General features: G+C 43.3%; 1 protein-coding gene across 1 annotated transcript in view; it reads right to left on the bottom strand.

Annotated features, from left to right (window-relative positions):
* The window catches only part of LOC142108296 (vomeronasal type-2 receptor 26-like), a 117,281-nt gene that overhangs the window by 70,979 nt on the left and 27,630 nt on the right, over positions 1-18,672 (bottom strand). The gene's annotated exons all lie outside the window — the stretch shown is intronic.

Genomic DNA, 18,672 nt, shown 5'->3' with positions numbered 1-18,672 from the left:
AATATACATATTTACAATGAGTAACATATAGTGAAAAGGTACAATTTCCCCTTATTCACATGTAATTAGATACTGCAGTTGGTTGTGCATCCCAGCTCTGGTGAGCTGGAGAGCACAACCAGCACTGTAAAAAGTGCATGTTATAATCCACACATGGTGTGAAACGAGGGAAAGGCTGGTTAAGGTGTTATCAAACTCGATTCGTCACATATATTTCCCCCACTTTTTTAGCCCTTGTTCACAATGGCTCACTTGCACAAAGTAAACCTTTTTCCACCAAGTTAAAAGTCTCAGGCCTGCTGTGGTTTCACCTGGGTCTGATAGTAAGGTAGACAGCAGTACACAGTAACTTGATCTCCCACCAGGGTCCCATGGGTGCAGGCATATCATTCCACCCAATTGGAGTTTGGCTTTATGCTGTCCTGTGTCATAAGTTGAGACAAGAAAAAAACTGGGCCACTCCTGTGCACATATCTTTGATAAGAGAGTTGTAGTCCATTATTCCTTGAGAGCCTTGTCCACCCTCAAATGCCCAACTACAAATAGTCCCTTGGCATGCCCTCTGTTTCTGGAGACCATGCTCCCCTCCCCCATATACTCGAATGAAAACTGCCCAGTGGCAGGAAATCTTTGGGGCTCCTTGTCCGTTTTTTTTCTGGCAAAGATTCAATCCCCCCCTCCCTCAATTGCTCAAGTAACAACTGTCCAGTGACGGGAAAACTTTTGGGGTTCTTGTCCCATTATATCTCCCAAAGATCCAATCTCCCCTTCCCCAAACATTAAGTTGACTACTGCCTTGTGGCATACAAACATGGGGGCTCTATTACTTCTTTGCTGCTGGTGAATCTTTTGTACCCATCCTAAAACACTTGTGGATGCCCCTGTATATATCTCCGCTCCCCTGCTACCGCATCCACCTTTTTCACTACTTCTCTTGCCTCTGGAGCATCGGGGTGGTGTAAATCCTCATTGGACCAAGACTTGTTCTCCAGGCAGCAAACCAGAGTGGATAGTCCAGTGCAGGCCTCTGTTATTGGGTCCTGGGTCCCCAGATTTAGAGCTGGAGTGCTGTGCTCCTAAGCTTGTGGGGCTGGTGAATCTTACTGTGGCACTGCCCTCTCAGACACTCACTTGGTCAACATCTCATCTGCCAGTTCTGCATAGGAAAGCTGTAGGAGTAGTTTTCCAAGGGCCCCATGGTATTGGCCCCTGACATGACAATTCCTATTGCATTAATTCTGTCATACTTACATGGTAGCTCTTTTTCATCCAAGTCACCAAACGGGAGGATTTCTCCTAATCCTTTCTGAGTAGTCAGAGGTACAACATCCTCACCAAGCAGTTCTTCTCCAGCCTCCCCCAAGATAGTAGCTTGGGCAGTTGTGTATAATCCCCAGGATGGACCTCCCCCTGATTAACAGACTGAGCAGCCCTTTTTTTTGGGTTGTGAAACAAGATATTGTAATTTACATTTTTCAGCATTCATTCGATAACACTGATTCTGCCACATTCCAATGTCAATAAGTCCTTGTCGCCATACCTCGTCCTTTGCTTCTTCAAAACTCTGTTGCAGACATTGCATCTGATCCCAGAGAGACATGTGGGGACCTAAAGTGAGCATCCATTTCCTATAGACACTAAAGTCATTGATGGGATTCTCCTGATCCTTTAAAAGACGTTTGAGTATATCCCTGTGCGTGCAGTACAGGTACGCTACACCCCGGATCTGGCATTCCACTATCAACTCCTCCATACTCATTGTCTCTAGTGGATCTGTGGAATCTGCTAATGGAACAGATTCTATTAGTACATTTCCAGGGTATTAATCAGCCATGTCCCTGTCCTGTAACAGTCCTTTTTTGCATTTGCTTTCGTCTATCGTGGTTGTCAATGACACTTCATATGGGTACTGCTGATTCTTGTTATAACTGTATTTTCCTTGGTCAGATTCTGCATAGCACAAATAGCTTCATCCGTAAACTTAGCCTAGTCTGGTTCTTCCTGAAAATTCAAGGCACTTGCTTCCTCTTTCAACATTAGGAAAACCTCCAACAGTTTCTCCAATTTCTCCTCTAGGCTGACTCTTTTCCACATAATAATCTTTGAGTACTCCTAAGTTCAGGATATTGTGCTACTGTAATAAAAACAATACTAGAATATTTTATATAAACAGCAAATAAATACCATATATATCCCATAGACAAAATATGGTGTAACATGTCCAATTAAGACAATGTTTCTCAACTCCAGTCCTCAGGACCCACTAACAGTGCAAGATTTTCAGATGACCAGTGAAATAATTATACCACCTGCTACACTGTGTCAGTCAGTAATGAATACACCTATGCTCCAGCAAGGAGATATGGAAAACATGTACTGCTAGGGGGTCCTGAGGACTGGAGTTGAAAAAAACACTGAATTAAGGATTCTTATACTGATGCACAATTTAAAATTTAAGAAAACTATTGAAACTCTTCCATTGAAACTCCAAAAAGCAATGAAATTACACGATCAAGGCAAAAGACTAGCGCATAACTCAAGTTTGTACATCAGCACTTTCGTTTGATTACTGAGGACTTAATAAACTGGCTAGTTACTTTTGCAATAAGACCTTATTCAATGGAGAACCTTTCACTTTTACCAGAGTTGGACTAATTTATTTTTTTTTAAAGAATTTATAACATCTGTGTTAATCTGTGTATACTGGTTTGCATATTTGAGCACTTATTTCACTAGTTTAACATACTTTGTATAACTGATGGCAATGATATGCTTTTTAATTATATTAAAACTAGCTGAAGAACCCAGCGTTGCCTGTGTTTAAATCAAGTTATTAAGTTACCAATGAGTTAAATGTATCGGTCAACATTTTAAAAATAATTAGCAGATTAGAAGCTCTTCCAACACACCATTGTTGTTTTTATGTTAAATGTTATCCAAATCCATCCAGTGGAAGGCCCAGAACAGGCTCCCCGGGTTAACGTTCTGCCTAGCATACAACGGGAGGTCCAATTGGGACCCAAAATGTCCTAAAACCTGGCCAGCATCCAACTGGACCACCCCACATTAGTTGTATGCCAATCGGTACAGAGGTGTCCAAATCCATAACCAAACAGACAAAGAAGCCAAATCCATCCAGTGAAGGGACCAGAACAGGCTCCCTACGTCAAAATTCTGGCCAACGTACACTAATGGTAGGTCTGACTGGAACATCAACCCCCTCACATGGAATCCAATGTTACCAGTCTGTTTAGATCAGGAACCATGGGTCCAAGATCTGGCACACCAAGGGGTATATTTACTAAACTGCGGGTTTGAAAAAGTGGAAATGTTGCCTATAGCAACCAATCAGATTCTAGCTGTCATTTTGTAGAATGCACTAAATAAATGAAAGCTAGAATCTGATTGGTTGCAATAGGCAACATCTCCACTTTTCCAAACCCGCAGATTAGTAAATCTAGCCCCAAGTCTTTATTGCATAAGGAACATGTCCATTAGGGCTTCTATGCTAATAATTGCAATTTAATTGTTTATTTGGGTTTCAGTGTAAGAGTATCAATAGTTTTCTTAAATTTTAAATTGTGTGTAAGTATAACAAACCTTAATCAGACAGGTCAAGACGTAGGGTTTTTTGTATATGAAATTCATGTTTTTTTTTAAAGTGAAACTATTTATATTTTAAAATTTAGAAACATAGAATTTTACAATCACCAAGCTATCCATCAGCTTTCCGTCACATGCCACCACCTGTCCACCAACATTTCTCTCACTAGACACCCAGTGCCCACATGCCTCTCTCACGTACCCTACACAAAGGCTTGTGTGACAGAAGCAGTGGGAATGTAGTAAATGCCAGGTATATAAATCATGAATTTCTGTTGTTTGTGGAGATTGTGTGTAGGAAAATGCTTCCCAAAAGTGTATGCTCAGCTGCAGGAATAGCTGGTATAAGGGTCACTGGGGTATGAATGGAGAGAGAAGGGCGAGTTTCATTCATAAGGCCCATTTCGGGTTTTCCAGCAACCTAGCAAGTTGCTAGTAATCAGGAGTTGCACCTGATGAGGAGCTGTTAAAAGGCCTTTGAAGGAGTTCAGAAGGCTCCTGAGACATATTGCAAATTGTGATTAGTAAGTTCTGTTGTGTTGTATTGTATATGTATGGGATACTAGGTCTGCCTGTGTATTAGGTAGAAGCCAGACGGCATGGACTTTCTTTATATTTTATTTTCATGCTAGAGAATAAAACTAGCGGAGGCTATTTAAACCAATGCACTGGACTGGTATGATTTATCTGGATGAAGTGAGTGAAGTTCAGCAGTCTAAACCCAGGAGATGATCTTATGACACTTGTTACAAGCTCCTCCCACTGCCCATGAGTTCTTTTATATAAAACCCATTGACTATCAGTTTTAAACACATCATACTCCCTGCCACCAGCTGCTAACACACGCCACCCTCTACCCATCAGCTTTTCTTACATATGCCCCATGCTGACCAGCTTCTTCTTCGTATGCCATCAGCTACCCACCAGCTTTTGTCATATGCAACCCCATACCCACCAACTTTTCTCACACATGCAACCCACTACCCACATAACTTACATCTGCCCTGCACATCAACTAATTGATCACATGTCACCCCATGCTCAACAGCTTTTCTTTCACTTTCTGTATACAAACATTACACAAAATCTAGGGTTTTCACAAAATCTAATAGTGAAAGAACAGTATGGATTATATATACAGCCAGATTTTAGCTGCCGTCTAGCGAGGTTTTACCCTCGCCAGAAAATACTCTAGCTCACTACAAAATACTGCAGCTCACAGCTTCCATCCGGCACCTCTATTTCCATATTGTTTCAAACCTTGTTTAGAATACTTTCCACCACGTCACTGCAGACAAGGATTATTTCCCTAATGGACACTATACACAGTACATTCCACATGTAAAGCCTAACAACTGTACTAAAAACAGGTGCTTAAATGAAAATCCCTACAACTTTTGAGTTCTCCATACACCCAATTAGTGTAAATAAACCCCAAAAGGCACAGAAGGCCTTAGGTGTGAAACACTCCTTTGTAAACATAAAAATACACCAAAGCAAGAATGGTCTCCATCTCCCCATGACATTCCTTCCAAGGACAACCACTATTATCGACATCCCTATGTTTCAGGTTCCCCTTAACATAGAGCCGGCCATAAAACACAAGTCAAGTGAGATCTCTAAAAATTTTGGAGCAAGCCGCTAGGAATTCACAAAAGAAAGACGCTTCAAGCACATATTTTCTAGGCAATCCTTTAATAACAGGGGCACTTCATAGCGAGTACGCAAAATTTTCTTCTCCAAAAGTTTTCTGCCTCACCCAATTTGAACTGCCGTTTCCTTGGGGTAAATGTATGAACGTGCAGGTTCTTCAACAACCGCGTGTTCAGCGTTTTCGGCGATTAAATTTCAAGCGGCGCTGCATTGTAAAGGGAAGTTTCATACATTTACCCCCTCGTCTCCTTCAAACCCTGAATCACAAATGCTGCCAGAAATTCATGCTTAACTCAACAACTTTTTACAAGACCTCCATCCAACCATGCGTTGAGAAAGCCAATCTACCCACCGAGGGGGAGACTCCATAAAGTGACTCCTAAAATAAAGCCTAAAGAAGGCAGTACAAAAAAACAGCACTAGGTTTACCATTCCCAGGCCACCTTAATCCTTCGGTTTACATGTAACACTCTCCTTAATTACATTCACCATCATCATAATCAATAGCTATTTATTTAGAGCCACTAATTACACAGTGCTGTACAGAGAATTCACTCACATCACTCCCTACCCCATTGTAGCTTAGTCTAAATTCTCTAACATACACCCACACCAAGAAAGACTAAGGTCAATTTAATAGCAGCCAATTAAGCTACTAGTGTCTTTTTTTGAGTGTGGGAGGAAACTGAAGCACCCTGGAGGAAACTCATGCAAACATAGGAACAACATACGCACAGGCAGAAGTGCTAACCGCTAAGCCACCGTGCATTCAACTTGTTCCCCCATAACAATTGAAAGAACAAGAAACTGACCTTAACCCTTAATGATTCTAGGAACAGACATATGTTACTGACGTACAAAACAACTGGGATCAAGTTAGTCCTGATAAAATCAGGACAGCTTTCATTTCTTTCAATTCTCCTCCTCAGAGGTGACATCTGTCAGTTTCAGTTCCCAATTTCTCTGGGCATAATCACATGAACCAAATCAAATGTCTAAGATTTTAATCTCTTGACTGGCCTCAGGGAGTGCATCTGGAAGAGCAACCTGCCTCCCTTCCTCCAAACCAGAGAACTTCACTCTGTTCCTTATTTATTTCTGAGCCAGAAGCCACAAAATTTTCACAGATCACAGTTTCAATGCCACTGTTTAACCTACTCCTCCAACAGGAGGATGGTTTTCAGATGCCACATGACCCTGCCGTTCTGAAGGTGTCTAAAGCATTTAAAGATGTGCAAAAGCAAACGTGATGCGAGACATCTACCACTTCCAATTTTGGAGTTAATGTGACCGAGCTCCCTTTAACGAAAAAAACAATCTATTCTTGGCCTACTTCTACCGCTAAAAAGGTGAACCCTGTGAAGGTTGGAGGGTGACAAATATGCACATCTACCAGCAGAGCCTGATTTATCATACTAAAAAAAAACAGCATCAGAGGCCAGCGATGTTTATTAGCCTTTGCTTATCCTGCAACCTAATAGTGGTGTTAAATTCACCCCCGAATACAATCTGCTGACCCATAAAAGGTAGGTGTCACAAATCGGGATCTTAGCCGCACTTACGTCATCCGCCGCTGTCATATCACGGCTACCTGGGTCCCTTCTGGTCATCTGCAGCATTCCCGTTCTCCACACCTTCATTTGTAAACAAACACATACTGTCTGTCCTGCTGCATGGGCGCGGCCATCTTGGATGCAGTCAGGTGATCAGTCCAAACCAACCAGATTCAGAAGCTGTGATCACATGAACTGATCAGCCAATAGTTGTTTGGGACATCCTATTTAAACCTGCTGCTGTGATCTGTTCATTGCCAGAACAACACACTTCTCTCCAGAGGATAGTTCTTGGCTCCAGTGTTCCTGACTGCATTACAAGTGCAGTAATCCTGTCTGCACTCCAAGTGCAGTGTTCCTGACTGCGTTACAAGTGCAGTAATCCTGTCTGCACTCCTAAGTGCAGTGTTCCTGACTGCATTACAAGTGCAGTGTTCCTGACTGCATTACAAGTGCAGTGTTCCTGTCTACATTTCCAGACTGCTAATTCCCCTGCTATATTCTACAATCAGCACGAACATGAGCAAGAAGTTCATCCAAGCTGCTAAGTTCTGTTTCACTCCTGCTCCAGCTAGTCCCAAGGGTCCCGAATCAGATCAAGAAATTCAGACGACCGTGACAGTTTGTTCTGGCCTAATGGATCCGCTAGGGGAACATACCCCGAGGGAGGACTATGTCCAAATATTAGCTGAACGCATTGTGAGACAAGAAACTAACCAGGGGCAAATTTTGAGATTGCTGCAGGATGTTTCTACACGTATGGATACCTTGCAGTTATTCCGCAGTCAACCATCCCATACTCCGCCTGAGCCAGTAATACCTGCTTCACTACTTACTTCATCCAGACTCCATCTTCCCACGCCAGCTAAATACAATGGCGATCCGAAGAATTGCCGCGGGTTTCTCAACCAGTGTAGTATACACTTTGAATTACAACCCGGAAATTTCCCCACTGCACGTACCAAAACTGCTTATATTGTTTCGCTACTATCAGGGCAAGCTCTGGCATGGGCATCACCGCTCTGGGAAAAATCTGACCCAATTTTATTTGACATTGATAGCTTCCTGTCTACCTTCTGCAGAATATTCGACGAGCCTGGAAGAACAACGTCAGCCGCTTTAGATATTCTGCGCCTTCGGCAAGGGCAGCAGTCTGTGGGCCAATATGCCGTTCAATTTCAAACACTTTCCTCTGAACTATCTTGGAATAACGATGCTCTTGTTGCGGTTTTCTGGCAGGGCCTGTCTGACCACATTAAGGATGTATTAGCGTCTCGGGACTTACCTACAACGCTAGACCAATTGATTACCACCTGCAATCGGGTTGATCTTCGGTTCAGAGAAAGAGCTCTAGAAAAGAGGAAGCTGAAACACCCCAAGTTCCACCCTATTCAACGGGTCCGTGTACCGTCTCCTTTCCCTGAAGGACCCATGCAATTAGGCAAAGCACGTCTTTTACCCACCGAGCGAGAACGGCGAGTTAGAGAGAAACTTTGCTTATACTGTGCCAGTTCCGGACATCTGTTACATCATTGTCCTCGTAAGCCGGGTAAACACAACCTCCTAGCTGACGATGAGGAAGTGAGCCTAGGAGTGGCTCTTCGCTCCCCACAAGGCAAGGACTGTATTATCCCAGTCACTCTGAAACACGCTCAAGGCTCCCAATACATTTCAGCCCTGCTGGATTCTGGAGCAGCTGGGAATTTCATGTCTGCCAGATTAGCTGCTGAACTAGCCATTCCACTAGAGAAAATTCCAGTGACCATCTTTCTCTCTGCGGTTGACGGTAGCCGTATTCCAGGGGGTACCATTACGCATCAGACTTCTCCAGTGACGCTCCAAATAGGAGTTCTGCATTCCGAGTCTCTTACCTTTTTGGTCATCCCAGAAGCCACTAGCCCTGTGGTTCTCGGGTTTCCATGGCTTCAAACGCATAACCCCCATATTGACTGGTCGACTCCACAAATCCTGGCGTGGGCTCCAACTTGTTTCGGGTCCTGTTTACAACGTGTTCTTCCACATTGCTCCACCTCTGATAAGGAAGTTTTGCCAGTTCCTTCTGCCTACCAAGAGTTCACAGACGTTTTCAGTAAGCAGGCCGCTGAAACTCTACCACCTCATCGGGATTGGGACTGTCCCATTGATCTTGTTCCAGGTAAAACCCCACCGCGTGGCAGAGTCTACCCTCTTTCTATCCCTGAGACAAAATCTATGTCTGAATATGTAAAAGAGAACTTGGAAAGGGGCTTTATTCGCCCATCCTCTTCACCGGCAGGAGCCGGGTTCTTTTTTGTAAAAAAAAAAGATGGTGGATTACGTCCCTGCATCGATTACCGAGGTCTCAACGACATTACCATCAAGAACCGGTATCCTCTGCCCCTCATCACAGAGTTATTTGACAGAGTCAAAGGTGCGCAAATATTTACGAAGTTGGATCTCCGAGGGGCCTACAATTTGATCCGTATCAGGCGTGGCGATGAATGGAAAACCGCCTTTAACACCAGGGATGGGCACTACGAATATCTTGTCATGCCATTCGGTTTGAGCAATGCCCCAGCGGTTTTTTCAGAATTTCATAAACAAAATCTTTCGGGACTTACTGTACCATACTATTGTGGTATATTTGGACGATATCCTCGTTTTCTCCTCTGATATCCAGTCCCATCGCAGACATGTTAAAGAGGTCCTCAGCCATCTCAGAAGGAATAAACTGTATTGCAAGCTTGAAAAATGCACCTTCGAAGTTGAATCCATTCCATTCTTGGGGTATATCATCTCGGGCACCGGTCTCCGTATGGACCCAGAGAAGGTGCAAGCTATTCTTAACTGGCCTCAACCATCTACACTAAAGGCAGTACAGCGATTTCTGGGATTTGCTAACTACTATCGAAAATTTATTCGTGGCTACTCTACTGTAGTAGCACCACTCACCGCCCTCACCAAAAAAGGAGCTAATCCTGCCAAGTGGTCTGAAGAAGCCCAATCTGCTTTTCAACTTCTGAAACAAGCATTTATTTCTGCTCCCATACTGAGGCAACCAGATTTAACCTGTCCATTCTACTTGAAAGTTGATGCCTCATCTGTCGGAGTAGGGGCAGTTCTCTCCCAAAAACCAGCTGATGAGCAATGGCATCCCTGCGGGTTCTTCTCCCGAAAATTTTTACCAGCTGAACGAAATTATGCCATAGGGGACAAAGAGCTGCTTGCCATCAAATTGGCGCTTGAAGAGTGGAGACATTTACTTGAAGGAGCTCGTTATCCTGTCACAATATACACGGATCACAAGAATCTGCTCTACCTTAAAACTGCACAGTGCATGAATCCACGTCAGGCCCGATGGGCACTATTCTTTTCTCGATTTGATATCCATGTCACCTTCCGTCCCGGTTCCAAAAATTGCAAGGCCGATGCTTTGTCACGTTCTATGGTAAAAGAAGAAGATTCCATCATTGTGGATCCACGGCCTATTATCAGCCCACTCAGCATCGCAGTCAGTAGACCCGACAATACACCTCCCCAGGGGAAAACTTTTGTTCCTGAGAATCTGCGTAAAAAATTGCTCCAATGGGCACATTGTTCCAGATTTGCCGGTCATGCTGGCATCCGCAAAACTCAATCTTTCATATTGAGAAGCTACTGGTGGCCTACGCTTCATCAGGATGTTCAGCAATTTGTTTCCGCATGTGGCAGCTGTGCCCAACATAAAAGTTCAAGACAATCTTCAGCTGGTCAACTTTTGCCTCTGCCTATTCCCACCAAACCCTGGACCCATATTTCTATGGACTTTGTTTCCGATTTGCCCAATTCTAATAATTTCAATACCATCTGGGTCATCGTTGACCGATTCTCTAAAATGGCGCATTTTGTTCCTCTCCGTGGACTCCCATCAGCACCTATCCTGGCTCAGCAATTTATAAAGGAGATCTTCCGTTTGCATGGGTGTCCTGAAGAAATCGTCTCAGATAGAGGAGTTCAGTTTGTGGAGAAATTCTGGAGATCCTTGTGCCAAGCACTACAGATCAAACTAAACTTCTCTTCGGCCTATCATCCCCAATCCAACGGGCAAACGGAAAGAGTTAATCAAGACCTAGAAACATTTCTCCGTTTGTACATATCCTCTTCTCAAGACGACTGGGTAGATCTGCTTCCTTGGGCAGAATTTGCTCATAATAATCATTATCACGAATCCTCTGCTTCCACTCCATTTCATACGGTCTATGGCCTACACCCCAGGGTACCCTTGTTTACTCCACTTCCTACAGCCTCAGTACCTGCCTCTGAAGTTTTCCTAAAGAATTTTTCAGGCCACTGGCGCCAGGTACGGGAATCTCTACTTAAAGCGTCCCAACGCTACAAAATTCAGGCCGACAAAAAGCGACGAGCCATTCCAAGCTTGAAACCCGGAGACAGAGTCTGGCTGTCTACTCGCAATCTACGCCTCAGAGTTCCATCTATGAAATTCGCTCCTCGCTTTATTGGACCGTTTAACATCTCCCGAGTCATCAATCCAGTGTCCTACAAATTACATCTACCATCTTACCTCAGGGTACCCAACACCTTCCATATCTCTCTCTTGAAACCACTGGTGCTAAATCGGTTTTATACACCCAAACTGGTTTCTCCTGAAGTGCAGACTGAACATGGTGACGAATATGAAATTAAAGAGATCTTGGACTCTCGGTTTCGACATAAAACCTTACAATATCTAGTCGACTGGAAAGGCTATGGTCCAGAAGAGAGGGCCTGGATCAAAGCTTCTGATGTTCATGCTCCATCTCTCATCAAAAAATTTCACCGCAAGTTTCCAACTAAGCCCCAATCTAAGTGTCCAGTGGCCACTCGTAAGGGAGGGGGTACTGTCACAAATCGGGATCTTAGCCGCACTTACGTCATCCGCCGCTGTCATATCACGGCTACCTGGGTCCCTTCTGGTCATCTGCAGCATTCCCGTTCTCCACACCTTCATTTGTAAACAAACACATACTGTCTGTCCTGCTGCATGGGCGCGGCCATCTTGGATGCAGTCAGGTGATCATTCCAAACCAACCAGATTCAGAAGCTGTGATCACATGAACTGATCAGCCAATAGTTGTTTGGGACATCCTATTTAAACCTGCTGCTGTGATCTGTTCATTGCCAGAACAACACACTTCTCTCCAGAGGATAGTTCTTGGCTCCAAAGTTCCTGACTGCATTACAAGTGCAGTAATCCTGTCTGCACTCCAAGTGCAGTGTTCCTGACTGCATTACAAGTGCAGTGTTCCTGACTGCATTACAAGAGCAGTAATCCTGTCTGCACTCCTAAGTGCAGTGTTCCTGACTGCATTACAAGTGCAGTGTTCCTGACTGCATTACAAGTGCAGTGTTCCTGTCTACATTTCCAGACTGCTAATTCCCCTGCTATATTCTACAATCAGCACGAACATGAGCAAGAAGTTCATCCAGGCTGCTAAGTTCTGTTTCACTCCTGCTCCAGCTAGTCCCAAGGGTCCCGAATCGGATCAAGAAATTCAGACGACCGTGACAGTAGGGTTTAATTTCTCCAAAATGGAATTCCTGCCCTAACTTATGTGTGGACCATAGATATTTGTCAACCTCAGTACCCGCTTCTTAGAAAAACATCCATAAATATACATCTGCCCATGCTTATTTGTATACTTTGTTGAATGGTTACCATATCATTAAAAAGGACTGCCACTCCACGGTACGGCTCAGCTGAAAGAGGCAAATAGGAGGGACCTCCACCTACATTTACACTCATGGGGGTCCACAAGGTGCCCAAACTTACTCTCTTGGATATACAATAAAATCCACCTCAAGTGTGTTAAAAAAAATCAAAGACCAAATATTGAGCTCTATTGGAAAGCACAGATGTCACATTAATGGTGGCAAACCGTATGTGTTGTGGAGCCATCATTAAATATTATATCCCTCCTATCCTCCTCCTTCCTAGCCCCCTGATTCTCTCCACCTGAACTATTAACCAACTCAGTAATTGTTAATCAGTAACCTATGTAACCTTAAGGGATTTCCCACTAACTTGAATTAAAGACTTTATGAGAATCTTTTACACCCACAATGATGATACCCCCTCTACACCGCCCCTTCCTACACCACCTGCTCCTTACTCATCACTCACCACCTTTGTGAAAAGGGATCAGCCTGCTTTAACCTAATCTTTGCCCTAATATTCTGTGTGGAGACTTAGGACAATCTCGCCTCGCAAGCATTACTCACAATATCCCCATACTCTTCATCACTTGACGAGGTATTGAATTTATTGGCCAGAACAACTGGTTCAGGGGAAACTCAGACCTGCCCTACCCCTTTCCGCTTTCAACTTACACCTTCTTCCATATTCTCCTCCCATCCTTCCCTAATAGTGCTAGGTTGGGCCAAACTCACCGTCGAGCTTGGCTGTTTCTCATTACATAGCCGAGGAGAAACCCCAGACCAAGGAATTGACTGAGGCTTATATTGAAACAACTCACGTTTCCTTGGTTTTGCCTTAGGAGGTCTCCTCTGTTCTATCTCTACCGCCTCTGCAATTTCTGCCATCTCAGCATAGGATTCTTGAGCGTGGTGCACATGGGGACAGTTGGCAAAAGAATGTCCCACATCACCACACAGGTTAATGTGTAATCACCTTACAACATTTTGCCATATGTTCAAGTTCTTGCCAGCGTGTGCACCTGACAAAATCAAAATTCTTGCTGAAATGGCAAAAAGAACCTCAGCAACATGTTCGTGGCTGGTCTGGATAGAAGCATTGGATTCTGTCCCTGCCTATATAGGATGAAGATAGAAGGTGTACTGGTACAGAATTTAGTTGCCTTAGGCTAATAACAGCCATCCAGACCCTAAACAAGACCTGCCGCTGCAAATCCTGAACCTTAACGAAAAGATATGACATTTCCACATACCTTTTTATCCAGAAGGATAGATCTTCTAGTAACAAGGGTTCATTACATACTAAGATAGTCATTCTGATATTGCTTTGTTTGGTAATGGCTGGAGCCTCACAATTCACCAAGAGAGTCTCATTCTTGATACTCCTCCACCATACCCAGAAATTCTGGAGACCATAGGGAGTCTCAAAACTGACCCTACTTATTGAATACAGGCTAAGAAATCCTCAGGCACAAATCTAAACCCAGAATACATGGTCCAGAAAAGTATATGATGGGGAACCTTCCGTTTTTCACTTTAGTATGATTACATTACATCAGTTTGGTGATCTCCACAAATTTGGGTGCATCGTGGCAGATTTTGTGCCCTCATCATGGTGTATGAAATGTTTTAGCTTGTTTTTTTTTGCCCTTCTCCACCCTATCATTAACCCCTTCATTCCTTACTCCTCCAACCATACTTCTATCCTCCAACATAGCCATTTTTTGTTGTTCTGTTTATATATATATATATATATATATATATATATATATATATATATATGGGCACCACGGTGGCTCAGTAGTTAGCACTTATGCCTCACAGCGCTGGGCTCATGAGTTCAATTCCCGACCATGGCCTTATCTGGAGTTTGTATGTTGTCCCCGTGTTTGTGTGGGTTTCCTCCGGGTGCTCCGGTTTCCTCCCACACTCCAAAAACATACTAGTAGGTTAATTGGCTGCTATCAAAACATTGACACTAGTCTCTCTTTCTGCCTGTCTGTGTGTGTTTGTTAGGGAATTTAGACTGTAAGCTCCAATGGGGCAGGGACTGATGTGAATGAGTTCTCAGTATAGCGCTGCTGAATCAGTGGCGCTATATAAATAAATGGTGGTGATGATGATATATTCATGAAATAAGTATTGAGCACATCAACATTTTTCTCAGTAAATATTTATTTAATGTGGCTATTGTAATTAAATTTATACCCAATGTCAGCAACAACCCTTGCAATCCACACATGCAAATAAATCAAACTATAGATGTACATAATTTAAGTTTTGTGTAGTAATGTGAAATGGCACAGGGAAAAAGTAATAAACACGCTTCCTGAATTTTATGTCTTTGTATTTTGTACAAATGAATTTGTTGGTAATAACAGCTTCAAGGCATTTCCTGTATGTAGATACTTGTTGCATGCATTGCTCAGGTGTGATTTTTCCCCATTCTAAAATGCAAATAGTCTTCAAATCTTGAAGGTTCAGTGGGCTTCTACTATGAACTGTGATCTTTAGTTCTTTCCTTAAATTTTCAATTGGATTCAAGTCAGGTGAGTGGCTGGGCCATTCGCGCAACTTTAGTTTCTTTCTCTGACACCAATTGAGTGTGTCCTTGGCTGTGTGTTTGGGATCATATTCTTGCTGAAATGTCCACCCTCGTTTCATCTTCAGCATCCTGGTAGATGGCACCATTTTTTTTATCAAGAATGTCTCGTTACATTTTTCCATTCATCCTTCCTTCAAATATATGCAGTATGTCAGTAGCATGTGCAGAAAAACAGCCCCATAACATGATGTTTCCAGCTTCAAACTTCACTGTTGGTATGATGTATTTGGGGTGATGTTCAGTGCCAATTCTCCTCCAAACATGGTGTGTATTATGGCATCCAAAGAGTTAAATTTTGCTCTGATCTGACCACACTATATTCTCCCAATATTTCACAGGCTTGTCCAAATGTTGTGCAACAAACTTTAAACAAGCTTCAACATGTTTGTTCTCCAACAAGGAGTCTTTCGTGGTGAGCGTGCATACAGGCCATGGCGGTTCAGTGCATTACTTATTGTTTTCCTTTAAACAATTGTACCTGCTAATTCCAGATCTTTCTGAAGCTCTCCATAAGTGGTCCTTGGTTCTTGTACAACTCTGCTGATATTTTTTTCACTCCTCTGTCAGAAATCTTGCGAGGTGCACCTGGTCGTGGCTGGTTTATGGTGAAATGATGTGCTTTCCACTTAAGGATTATGATCCCAAAAGTGCTCACTGGAATATTCTGCAGTTTAGAGATCCTTCTGTGACTAATGCTATCACTATGTTTTGCAAAAATAAGGTAGCAAAGGTCTTGAGAGCGCTTTGCTTTTACCCATCATGAGATGTTTCTTGTGTGACAGCTTTGTTGTCAGGCGCCATCCCCGCTGATCGCTGACAGCCGGGGATGAACGCCTGACTTCCGCCGAACGGTCTGTTGCTTAGCAACAGACCCGCTGCGGCTTCCTGTTTACGGCCGCCGGGCGCATGCGCCCTGCCCCCGTCCCGTTGCTAGGCAACAGGACGCTTTTACTCCTCGGCCGCCGCTCTCTGGAAGCTGTCCTATCAGCTGCTGCTCCTGGCTATTTAAACCTGACTCTGGCGCCATTAGGGTGCCAGAGTAACAGGTCCCTTCCTGGTGTTCCTGGTTTCCATACTCCTGTCTCCTGAAGTGTGCCTAGTATTCCAGCCTCCTTGTTGTGACCCGTCTTGTTAGACCATCCCTCGTTCTGTGTGACCCATTCTGCTCCGCGACCTCGGCTTGTTGACCATTCTCTGGATTTTTCCTGGTTCCTTGCATTCTCGATTTGGCTTGACCCGGACCGTCTGACCCTTCTACACTACACCGGTAACTGGCTAGCAGGACTGCGACCTGCTTACCCTGTGCAGCGAAGTCCAAACCTCCTTGCGGGGGTCCCTGGCGAATACCAGGGGTACGTTAGACTCCGCACCTGTTAGTTCAGTAGCGCCAATACCGGTTAATGTCCTGCTCTCGTTATCCTCAAGAGGCACGGCCTGACATTCGTAATGAGACACGTTTTTATACGCCATCAGTTGTGGTAGATATGATAGATTTGTGATAGATTTCAGCTGGTGTCTTGGCTTTCCATGCCTTTTTTGCGCCTCCCTTTCTTCATGTGTTCAATATATTTTCCTTGTGTCATTTCACATTATTACACAAAACTTAAATTATGGACATCTATGGTTTGATTTCTTTGCATGTCTGTATTATAAGGGCTGTTGCTGACATTGGGTGTAGATTTAATTATAATTGCCACAATAAATATACATTTACTGAGAAAAATGTTGATGTGTTCAATACTCATTTCACCCACTGTATATGTGTGTGTGCATGTAATATATATATATATATATATATATATATATATATATATATAGTAACAAAAATGCACCCTTCTCATGGCACTTTTGTCACCTTCTGTTGCAAGAACACCCAGCAGATATCAGCAACACGAAAACTTCTTGTTTAAAATCAAATATATTTATTGTTCGCATCACAATAAATAACACTTCTTCTGTCAGGATGACACCAGCAAGCAACTACCTTTTGCCTGCACCTCCTGGTGACCCTACAGCTAACTAGACATCGACCAGCTCACTACTGACTGGCCAACTAGCTCAGCATCAGTCACCTCTGACAAGAGCACAACTCCAGTTTAAATACACAGGTCTCCTCCCACAGGCTTGGATGACTAACAGGCGACACTACCACCTTGTCTTTAAAGGAGGCTCCTCAGGTGTTCTGTAACGCCTGTTCAGTACAGCCACCCCATCAGCTCTGCTGCTAGCTGTGGACACAAACACATTAAAGCATGTAAGCAAATCACATATTTTACATCTACTTTATCACATGTCTCTGACCTGTACATATCTTAACATAACCACAATGCTACACCTATATACAACTTGATTTACAGCCTTTTACCTGCAGACTGTTAGCTCCATAGCTAATTCCACTCTGAGAGGCCTGTGGCAAACCACTCCCATTGCCACAATATATATATATATATATATATATATATATATATATATATATATATATATATATTGTACACATGTATTTGGGTGCAGTGGGGACCATAATGTAAGGTCGGGCTGAAAGAAAGCTAGCTGTTTGAAGGGCAGGATGGGCAAAATAAAGAAACTACAGATGGAACAGTAGTGGGAGAACAAGGTTAAAGCATAGGAAAAAAGTGAGCTAGGCAGCATAGTTAAGGAATTGGGAAAATGGACATCTGGGGTGATAAATAAGAGTAACACGAAGGTGGAGTGGAGACAATAGATGTATAATAAGGACTTCAAAGAAAGTGAAAGAAGGGAGGTGGAGATTGGGAGAGGATATCTCAGCTACCTGGATTAGCTGAGAAGCATATGGCACTGGACACTAGGTCCTGAGGAACAGGCATGGATACAAAACACCAGGATACCAGGATTAGCTGAGAAGCTAATGGTGCTGGATAGCTGGACCTGAGGTATAGGCATGGATACAGGATAGCAGGGATACAGAGGAGCCAAATAATCCAGCATGTTAGCAGACTACATGACATAAAAATCTGGCACCATATTGCTAGAACCAATACATTAAATAGTCTGGAAAATGAGGGTGGGTGCTAGTACTCTGCCAATGACTGGCAAAGTAATGAAGAGTGGGTCTGAGCAGACCCGATATCCAAGATGATGGCATAGGAAGGCAGAGTATTGGAGCTACAGTAGAAAGCCCCAACCGAAGTGGTCAGGTCTGTGCACTGGACCCCGGTAAGTTAGTTGGAGTGTCCGGCGCGTGACAAAAAATTTAAATTCTTCTTATTCAGTTTACATCAGGAGACTGTGTCTCAACATTCCAGGACCTAGAAGTTCTAATAAAACCAAGAGAGTGTTAGGGATAACTTTAAATGATAGACAATTCAAGATCCAAATAGGTGAAATTATCACTGAATATATAACCAATTTGCTTTTCTAGAAAAGAATACAAAGTACTTATATGCTAATAAAGAGATAATTAAGTATATTTGACGTCAAGAAGTGCAAACAGAGTGTGCACAGATTCATCCAGTGTTTGATGGTATAACTGAAGATTCCCTGAATTTCTCCTGTGTAGATGTTACTTGTTCTGTCTGTACCTGTGAATCCAAGATATGTAATTTGAAG

The sequence above is a fragment of the Mixophyes fleayi genome, chromosome 12 (assembly GCF_038048845.1).
Source record: "Mixophyes fleayi isolate aMixFle1 chromosome 12, aMixFle1.hap1, whole genome shotgun sequence".
In the NCBI taxonomy this organism is placed as follows: domain Eukaryota; kingdom Metazoa; phylum Chordata; class Amphibia; order Anura; family Limnodynastidae; genus Mixophyes; species Mixophyes fleayi.
This window is presented reverse-complemented; position numbering and strand designations above follow the sequence as displayed.